A 10,026-nucleotide genomic window follows, 5' to 3' on the forward strand; every position below is an offset into this window, starting at 1 on the left:
ATTTGCTTGACTAATTACTTCCACTTTATCCTCCAGGCAGTGTACAGCCTTCATTTAAAACAATTAATATACATATTAAAATAACAATTAAAAGCTTATTCAATAAAAGGCGAAATTAAAACCGTCCAATTGGCCATATAAAATACCCAGTAAAATTACAATTTAAAATTTAAAATTTAAATTTAGAATTTAAAAATCACAGTTTCTCATCTATTTCTTGAATATCAGGTTTTGCTCTGTGTCCGTCGGTGGCGGCGAGGACTGAGGACGACTGGCGGCGGCGGCGAGGATGGCCGGGGCAGCGGAGATGGCAGAATGGCTGGTGGTGCGCTGAGGCGGTAAGCTGAGGCACGCTGAGGTGGCAAAGATCGGAGGATTGGGCCTTGAGGGTGGCTGCGGGCCTGCGGACCTGACTGGGGAGGTGGCCGCCGATGTTTTCTCCCGGCCGTCTTCAGCTCATCTCAGCCTGTTGACCGGCATGTTCATTTTTGTCGGTGATGGCTGGGGCGGCTGGGGAGACGGCGGCTTTTACCCTTGGAGAGCCAGCAGAGCCTGCGGCCTTGGTTGAATGTGCTTGGGCCTTGAAAAAACTTTGGAGACTTTTTGGAGCCCTGGTGGGTACCCGATGGAGCCCCTTCGGGCCTTGGAGCCCTTGATGTTTGGGGGTTATTGTGCTGGGGTGACAGTGGTTGCCTTTAAACATTTATGACGCCGACGGCAGCGGTACCCTGATGGGGGTGGCGACAGCTGAGGTGACTGTCCTCCTTCCCGGGGCTCTGTGGTCTCTTGGGGCTCTGGGGCTCTGGGGCTCCTGGTTGCTGGATGCCGGGGCGGTGACGACGGCGATGGCAACTGTGCTATCGTGGAAGACGTCCCGCAGTGGCGACAGTCGCTGCTCTTTTCTCCCCCCTTTATGGAACCTTCGTGAGAACCTGAGTGGTGGACCATCTTAATTCCACCCAGGTTCATACCATCTATATCATGCACTTTTTAAGAACTCTTCGTTTTCCAGCTGGTGGCTCTGCCCAACCTATGTATTGTCGTTTAAGACCTCGACAAACCAGGATACCACCATTCCTTAAGACTCTTATGACTTTCTCATCTAACCAGCTTGCAGAGATGCCCTCTCATGAGTGTGGCCCTCTCTATTGAGGGCCTACCTCGATGACGGATTTTAGAATCCCGAGAGGTGGCATGCTTCTAAGAAAGGGTTAAGGAGGTTTTTAAATTCATCTTTTTATAAATTTGTAACTAAATTAAATAATGGGTCTCGGGGTGGGGTGGGCATGCCCACAGGGGGTTAGGCTGGTCCCTTCTAAGTTTAACAATTTGGAGGTCTGTAAATTGGAGGTCTTGGAGGAGGTTAAGGCTCGACCATGTACGGGCATTTCCATCTGCACGGTACGAGGGAGGGGCAGGTATGGCAAAAGGGGCTAAGATCATGTTGGGAGTGCACTCGCTGTTTGAAAGCGATTCACTCAGGGCCCTAGACTTTACTCTCCCCAGTGGTTATACCGAACCTGGACCTTAGATTGATATTATGCAATGCCAGGTCCGTTATGAATAAGGCCCTCATATTCGATCTTATTCAAGAGGGGAGCAGACTAATGGGCACATGGAGACCTGGTTGGGCGCAGAAGGGGTTCCTATTGAGATGCCCGAGTCTGGAACACGTAACGGCAGCCCTGCCTGAGCTGCTGGAGATGATAGCCAGGACGGCAGTTGAGACCCCTATACTTATCGTTATGGGGGATTTCAACTTGCTGTCGGCGGGCAAATCATCAACGGCAGCTCGGGAGTTCATGGCTTCCATGTCGGCCTTGGACTTGACCCACACTGGACTTGATTTTGTCTCGGGACAATGGCTAAATGATCTGGAGTTAGGGAGTTAATATCCCAACCCCTGTCATGGTCGACCAGTTCCTTGGTATAACGAGGAGCTGAGAGAGATGAAGCCAGAAAAGACGCCTAGAGAGTGCTTGGAGGTCCAGCCGCCCGAACCTGACCAACACTAGTGAGGTCATATATTCAGACCTACCTAGTGGAGAAGGGTGATTTCTCCGCCGCATCAAGCCACCTGAGCCATGTTGATCCTGTGACTCCTGATGACATGGACAGGTTGTTGGGTAGGTTGAATCCCACCACTTTTATTGGACCCGTGTCTCGACTGGATGGTACCGGCCACAACCTCGAGGTTACATGAGGCTGGCTCCTGGGAGTTACCAACGCTTCTTTGTTGGGGGGCATTTTCCCCGCCGCCTTGAAAGAGGCGGTGAGGCCCCTCCTCAAGAAGCCCTCCCTGGACCCAGCTGTATTAGCGAACTATCGTCCAGTCTCCAACCTTCGCTTTGCAAGTTGAGAGGTAGGCATATCAGCTTCCTCAATACCTGGAGGAAACTGTCAGGATGAGAGGGCTGGACAGGGATGTTCCTCTGTCCTGGTTCTTTAGATCTCTCAGCGCTTTTGATACCATATGGTATCCTGCTGGTTGGAGGATTGGGGTGGGAGGCACATCGGTGGTTCTCCTCCTATCTCTCTGACCGTCAGAGACGGTGTTGCAGGAGGGCAGAGATCGACCAAGGCGCCTCACTTGGGGTGCCTCAGGGTCTGTCTCTCGCCTCCTGTTCAACATCTATATGAAGCCGTATTATCCGTGGTTTCGGGATTATCATCTGTACGCTGATGATACTCAGCGAACCACGAGGTGATGGGCGGTGTCTTGAGGCCGTGCGGGTCTGGATGGGGAGGAACAGGCTCCGGCTCAACCCTTCCAAGACAGAGTGGCTTTGGGTTCCGGCATCCCGGTACAATCAGCTTACACCATCGCTGAAGAGGAACATTTGAGGGGAGCATTTATCAGGTTCACCTGATCCACCAGTTCGCCCTTCCTTGACCGGACACCTATGCACGGTCACTCACGCCTTGTCACTTCCCGCCTAGACTATTGCAATGCTCTCTATGGGGCCCCTTGAAGAGCACCAGGAGGCTCCAGCTAGTTGGGTGATAGAGGGAGCACCACATAACACCTATCCTGCCGGTGGCCTTCCGGTGCAATTCAAGGTTTGTTACCACCTTTAAAGCGCCCATGGCTTAGGACCGGGATATCTACGAGACCACCTTCTGCCGCCTTGCCTGCCTCAACAACCTATGCGCTCCCACAGAGTGGGCCTCCTCAGGGTGCCGCCGACCAAACAATGTAGGTTGGGCGACCCAGGAGGGCCTTCATGGCAGCACCGGCCCTGTGGAACGAACTTCCTCCGGGGTTACGACAACTCCCCGACCTCTGGGCCTTCAAACGTGAACTGAAGACCTTATTATTCCAGCGAGCTGGACTAGCCTAAGAAATATTTTAGTGAAATTTTAAATGGGTTTTAAATCGGTTTTTACCGTTTTAGTGATTTGCCATAAAATATTTGGTTTTAATTGTTTTATATTGTTATTTATTAATTAGTCCAAATTAATTACTAAATTCTTCCAGTCTTTCCTATCCATAATCCAAGTCAATTTTAATAATATTTAGTTATTTGCAAATTAGTTTCTTTTGTAACTTTTCAAAAGGAAAAAAAAACCTACTGAATGTTCTCAAATTTTCCCAGTCCTCTTCTAACAATAGTCAAAGTCAGGCCATTCACCAGATGTTGTTACTTTTTTTTCTGTGTATCAGACTTCGTGTGTATTAAATTAGCTTTTATTGAATATACTGGGGCTATACACCTTCTCTTTCTCCAGTAGATGGCTCTCTTATGCCCAGATCCAAGGTACGCAATCTGTCAAAAACTTGTTGATTGTCGGATAAATCCAAGAGGTTTAGAAATTCAAATAAATAATTTCGCCCTAAAGTCGTTTTCAAATTATTTGGACTTTTTTTCCACAGTCTGTATTTTTAAAGCTTCCCTTGGGCCTTTTTCGCCTTTTCGTTTCCGTTTTTCCCCCCCATCCATGTGTCAATTTGCCGCTATTTTAAGCTTAAGGAGTTTTCTTTTCATATTCTTTTTGTTATTGCAAGCCATTAAAGTAAATGTTGGTAAATATCTCATCCAATTTCAATGTTCTATCCATACACCACTCCTGCACAATCTTGGTTCCAAATTGTCCTGGCTTCATGGCTGCCATCAATGGGGGCCGTGCCTGCTGTCGTTTGGGGAGAGCTTGTTTGGGACTTAACGAGGAATTTGCAGATTCCTCATGGTCAGCAAAGTGCCTCTCCTTCCTTCATCTTCCTTTAAAGGAGGTTGTGACCCCGAAGGGTCTCCTTGGCAGTGGTTACCAGATGGATTTTCGTGTGACTCGGCAGAGCTGACTATTTTCCAGATGTTCTCACTGCGGTTGCAACCCAAAGTCTAAAATAAGAGGTTCCTTGAGCTTGACAGACATGAATAAAGATTTCGATGGCAGTTCTTTATGGTATGATAAGGTTAAAGCAAATGTTGATTTTAATCATCACTTTGTTAGACATGGCTTCCTCTTTGGGTGTCTCCCCAGGAAGTTTGTTTAGAAAAGAAATGGTGGCGAAGCCAGACTGGTGGACTTATGGTTAAATAATATCGTTCAATTATTGTGACCCTATCCTCAAATATAAAGAGGAGTTGGAATCAGAAGGATGTTTGCCATTGATTTATATATTTACAATTGAAAGAAAGATTTGAACTAGACAAAAACAGCTATGGATACCATTTTGTGAAAAATGAATTGGAAAATGGAACTGAATTGTTGAACGTATTACTGCTGAGGTTTATAAACTGCTATCGAACTTGAACTTGCAGAATGAGTATGTAAAGCATTGTATGATTCAGTGGGCAAAGAACTTTGGATGTAATATAATGCTTGAACAATGGAAAGATATAACAGAATTACAGAGTTGGAAGGGATCTTGGAAGTCTTCTAGTCCAACCCCCTGCTCAGGCAGGAAGCTCTAGACCAAATGATTTTATGATGTCGGTGTCTAAGATTGAAGAAATTCTCAAGAATGTATAAAGGCACCTTGAATGTTGGAAATGTAAATAAGAGATTTTATCATTTATGGTGGACATGTGACAAAGAAATATTGGAGTAGGATTCACATCTTAATACAAAAGATTCTTAAAGAAAATATAAAGATAAAACCAGAATACTCTGGTGACATTCCTATTGAAGCAGTCCTCACTTACTGACTGCATTTGGGACTGGCATCTGTGTCACTAAGCAGCCTAATCAGGAAGCATGAAATCACATGGCAGCGCTAATTTAAATCTTTAAATCTTAAAGCGACCAGTGGAAGGGCTTGTCTTCCCAACTTATGGGTGCTCCTCACTGGAGGCTCCGAAGATACTGGACAGCCATTTGTCTGAAATGGTCTAAGTCCTCATGCTTGAGCAGGGGGTTGGACTACATGATCGCCAAGGTCCCCTCCAACTGTGTTTTTCTATGTTCTATTCTCTATTCTAGTTGCTTCTCTGCTTCGACACTGCGGAGGAAACCCAGCAGCCTTTCCTGCTCCCAGCCTCTCCTCCAACCGGTCCTCCACTCACCCACCAGCTGCCGCTTCGACTCTTGGAAGAGCCCAGAAGCTCCTCGGCCACCTCCTTCCTCCCGTGAGCGATCCGCTGGATCCTGCACTCCTCTCCCCTCCCTTCTAGCAATGCAGTACTTGATGGTTTTAACTCCTTAAAGCTCAACCCCACATGCCTCCACTTACTGTAGCCACGGCTTTCTAGGCGCCCACGCTGCCCATCTGACCGCCATCTCCCGATAGGAGGGGGTAAGACAGGCGCCTCCCGTCTCTACCTAGGAAGGCGTTTGCAAGACGTTTCCACCGATTCCATGCCATCCAATCATTTTCCACTATTCCGGACATTATTCTGGATGAATAATTCATGAAGTTCTTACAGAATAAGGGACCAATTCTCCAAGTAGGGGAGCCTCTGCTATTCCGGACAAATGGCTCTGCAGTCTCTCCTTAAAAACCTCCAGTGATGGAGCAGCCACAACTTCTGGAGGCAAAACATTCCACTGATCAATTCGTCTCACTGAAGAATAGACTCCCCCACCCCCATTTCTGTGTCAGCCCAGCTCAATTTATTTATTTATTATTTATTTATTTATTCAAATTTATATACCGCCCTATCTCCCGAAGGACTCAGGGCGGTGTACAGGCATTAAAAGACATATAAATACAATATAAAACAATTAAAAAACTGATTCTAAAAAGCCCGTAAATTTAGAATTAAAATATCAAATAAAACCCAATTTAAAACCAATAATTAAAAATCTAGCTCAGCCCTGCACAATTAAATAAATACGTTTTAAGCTGGAAGGTCCGGAGGTCCGAGATTGATGACGAAGTCCGGGGTAGTTCATTCCAGAGGTGGGAGCCCCAGAGAAGGCCCTTCCTCGCCAGACGACATTGCTACCGACGGCACCCTGAGGAGACCCTCTCTGTGAGAGCGCGGGTCGGTGAGAGATATTCGGTAGCAGTAGGCGGTCCCGTAAGTAGCCCGGCCCAATGCCATGGAGCGCTTTAAAGGTGGTCACCAAAATTGAAGCGCACCGAAAGCCACAGTGTAGCCAGTGCAGCCTGCGCAGGATGGGTCTATACGGAGCCACGAGGCTCCATCTATCACCACGCAGCCGCATTCTGACTAACTGCAGCCTCCGGATGCCCTTCAAGGGAGCCCCATGTAGAGAGCATTGCAGTAATCCAGACGAGACGTCACGAGGGCGTGAGTGACCGTGCATAGGGCATCCCGTCCAGAAAGGGCGAATGGCTCAGGCGAACCTGGTAGAATGCTCTCCGAGACGCCACAAATGGTCTTCTAGAGACAGCCGCTCATCCAGGAGGACGCCGTTGCGGACCCTTTCCATCGGGGCCAATGACTCGCCACCGATGGTCAGCCGCGGATTTAGCTGACTGTACCGGGATGCCGGCATCCACAGCCACCCTGTCTTGGGGGGGTTGAGGTTGAGCCTATTTCTCCCCATGCAGACCCGCACGGCCTCCAGGCACCGGGACAGCACTGATAGCTTCGCTGGGGTGGTCCGGTGTAGAAAAAGTACAGCTGAGTCATCCGCACAGCTGGTACTTCACACCGAAACCATTGATGATCTCACCCAGCGGCTTCATGTAGATGTTGAACAGAAGGGGCGAGAGACCGCGGCACCCCACAAGTGAGGCGCCCGGGCCGACCTCTGCCCCCTGTCAACACCGACTGCGACCGTCGGAGAGATAGGAGGAGAACCACCGATAAACGGTGCCTCCCACTCCCAACCCTCCAACTGGCACAGCAGATACCATGGTCGATGGTATCGAAAGCCGCTGAGAAATAGGACCAGGGCAGAGGAGCAACCCTGTCCCTGGCCCTCCAGAGATCATCCACCAACGCGACCAAAGCCGCTCCGTGCTGTAACCGGGCCGAAACCGGACTGGAACGGGTCTAGATAGACAGTTTCATCCAGGTGCAAGGAAGACCGACGATAATTACCTAAACAGCCGGGTCCAGGAAGGCTTCTTGAGGGCCTCACCACCGCCTTCAAGGCGGCCGGAAGACACCCTCCACCAAAGAAGCAGTCAATCGCCTGAGCCAGCCTCGTGTCACCTCTGAGTGGCCAGCACCAGCCAAGAGGGGCACGGGTCCAGTAAACACGGTGGCATTCAACCACCCAACAACCTGTCCATGTCCTCGGAGCCACAGGGTCAAACTCATCCCACATAATGTCACCAAGACATCACCGCAATCTTGGTCCAGACCATCCCGCTGAACAATTTTATCGTATAGATAACCGGGTCATCCCGCCTCCTGGTGTAAGGAGCGAGTCACCAAACAGGGCGGCTGGTTATCTGTCGATGCAATGAGGGAGGAGGCGTAGCACGCCCGCTCTCAATGCCACTAGGTAAGTCCTAGTATAGGACTCACTAGTGTCCGATCAGCTTCCGAACGGCTAGACCTCCAGAGACTCTCAGGCGTCTTCTCCGTTCATCTCTCAGCTCCTCGGAGAACCAAGGAGCCGGTTGGGACCGCGCCGGGTCAGAGGCCGCAAAGGCACGACACTCCAAGGCCCGCCGCAGCCTGTTCCCAGGCCGACAAGTTCTCATCAGCCGAGCCGTGAGCCAGACCTCAGGAAATGGCCCAAGCTCCGTCGAACCCATCCGGTCCATCAGGCGCCTGGGACGGAACCAACGACGTTCGCCTCCTGCGGTGGTGAATGGCGGTCTGAAAGAAGTCCAGGCGAAGAAGAGGATCTGACCATGACAAAGGTTCAATGACTAATTCCTTTAAGTCCAGATCTCTCAACCACTGACCAAAAATCAGGTCCAGGGTGCCACCCCAATGTGAGTAGGGCCATCAACTACTTGGGTCATGTCCAAGGCCGTCATGGAAGCCATGAACTCCTGAGCCAGTTAAAATCATGACTAAAAGTCTGGGGCCTCACCACCGCCTCTTTCAAGGCGGCCGGAAGACACCCTCCACCAAAGAAGCAGTCGAATCGCCTGGAGCCAGCCTCGTGTCACCTCTCGAGTGGCCAGCACCAGCCAAGAGGGCACGGGTCCAGTAAACACGTGGTGGCATTCAACCTACCCAACAACCTGTCCATGTCCTCGGAGCCACAGGGTCAAACTCATCCCACACAATGTCACCAAGACCGCCCTCACGCATCTCGCCGTATCACCGCAATCTTGGTCCAGACCATCCCGGGCTGAACGATTTTATCGTATAGATAACCGTTAACTCCTCAGCACGCCCCTGCAACGGGTCATCCCGCTCCCTGGTGTAAGAGGGAGCGAGTCACCCAAACAGGGCGGCTGGGCGGTTATCTGCCGATGCAATGAGGGAGGAGGCGAGCTACGCCCGCTTCCTCAATGCCACTAGGTAAGTCCTAGTATAGGACTTCACTAGTGTCCGATCAGCTTCCAACGGCTAGACCTCCAGAGACTCTCCAGCTCCGGCGCTTCATCCTCTCAGCTCCTCGGAGAACCAAGGAGCCGGTTGGGACCCTGCGCCGGGTCAGAGGCCGCAGGCACGACACGGTCCAAGGCCCCCCTGTTCCCAGGCCGCAACAAGTTCCTCAGTCGAGCCGTGAGCCAGACCTCAGGAAATGGCCCAAGCTCCGTCCGGAACCCATCCGGTCCATCAGGCGCCTGGGACGGAACCAACGTGTCGCTCCTCCCTGCGGTGGTGAATGGCGGTCAGAAAGTCCAGGCGAAGAAGAGTGATCTGACCATGACAAAGGTTCAATGACTAATTCCTTTAAGTCCAGATCTCTCAACCACTGACCAGAGAGAAAAATCAGGTCCAGGTGCCACCCCAATGTGAGTAGGGCCATCAACTACTTGGGTCATGTCCAAGGCCGTCATGGAAGCCATGAACTCCTGAGCTGCCGTCGATGGCAGGCGGACGATGGTCCCATGACTAAAAGTCTGGGGTCTCAACTACCACCCAGCCAGCACCTCCAGGAGCTCGGGCAGGGCAGCTGTCACGCAGCAAGGAGCCAGGTGCGTGATCAGCATACCCATCTGACACCTATGACCCCATCTCACAAGAGGATTCGCACCCGGCAATCTGAGGTACAGTGGTCTCCCTCGGGTCTAGACTCTCTAATCACAACCGCCACCCCCACCCCTACCTGGGCCCTCGGTTGATGGAATGCACGGAAACCCGCGGGCACAACTCAACCAGGGCACGCCCTTCAGTGCCCAACCAGGTCTCCGTAATGCCCATAAGGTCCGCGGAACCCCCCTGTATAAGGTCACAAACGAGGGGGGCTTTGTTCACCACGGACCGGGCATTGCACAACATCAGCCGGAGGCCCAAGCTCTGAGGATCCTGACCATCCGGGGAACGGGTGAAGTCCAAGGGGTCGGAGCGCGTGATCGCTTTCAAACATCGAGCACGCGCTCCCGAAACTTGATATGACCCCTCGCTTCCGCCATACCTGCCTCTCCCACTCTCTCTCTTGTGGTTGTATGTCAAGGATTACTTGTAGTATCTTTTGATCTACATTCTTGCACAGCCTCAAGAATTGCTCTGAGCAACCTTCCCAATTTCCAGAGGA

At 50.8% G+C, this 10,026-nt stretch overlaps 1 protein-coding gene across 15 annotated transcripts in view; it reads right to left on the reverse strand.

Annotated features, from left to right (window-relative positions):
- The window catches only part of LOC131193105 (zinc finger protein 268-like), a 95,573-nt gene that overhangs the window by 40,049 nt on the left and 45,498 nt on the right, over positions 1 to 10,026 (reverse strand). Inside the window, exon 1 of one of the 15 annotated variants that reach the window (XM_058172942.1) lies at positions 5,512 to 5,631. The exons of 10 other annotated variants lie outside the window; for them this stretch is intronic. The gene's annotated coding sequence lies outside the window, so the exon portion shown is untranslated. Of the gene's footprint in view, positions 1 to 3,573; positions 5,101 to 5,507; positions 5,632 to 10,026 lie in introns of those variants that run through there. 4 more of the 15 variants (XM_058172936.1, XM_058172943.1, XM_058172939.1 and 1 more) reach the window with 4 other exon arrangements.

Source organism: Ahaetulla prasina, chromosome 2, assembly GCF_028640845.1.
Source record: "Ahaetulla prasina isolate Xishuangbanna chromosome 2, ASM2864084v1, whole genome shotgun sequence".
NCBI lineage: Eukaryota > Metazoa > Chordata > Lepidosauria > Squamata > Colubridae > Ahaetulla > Ahaetulla prasina.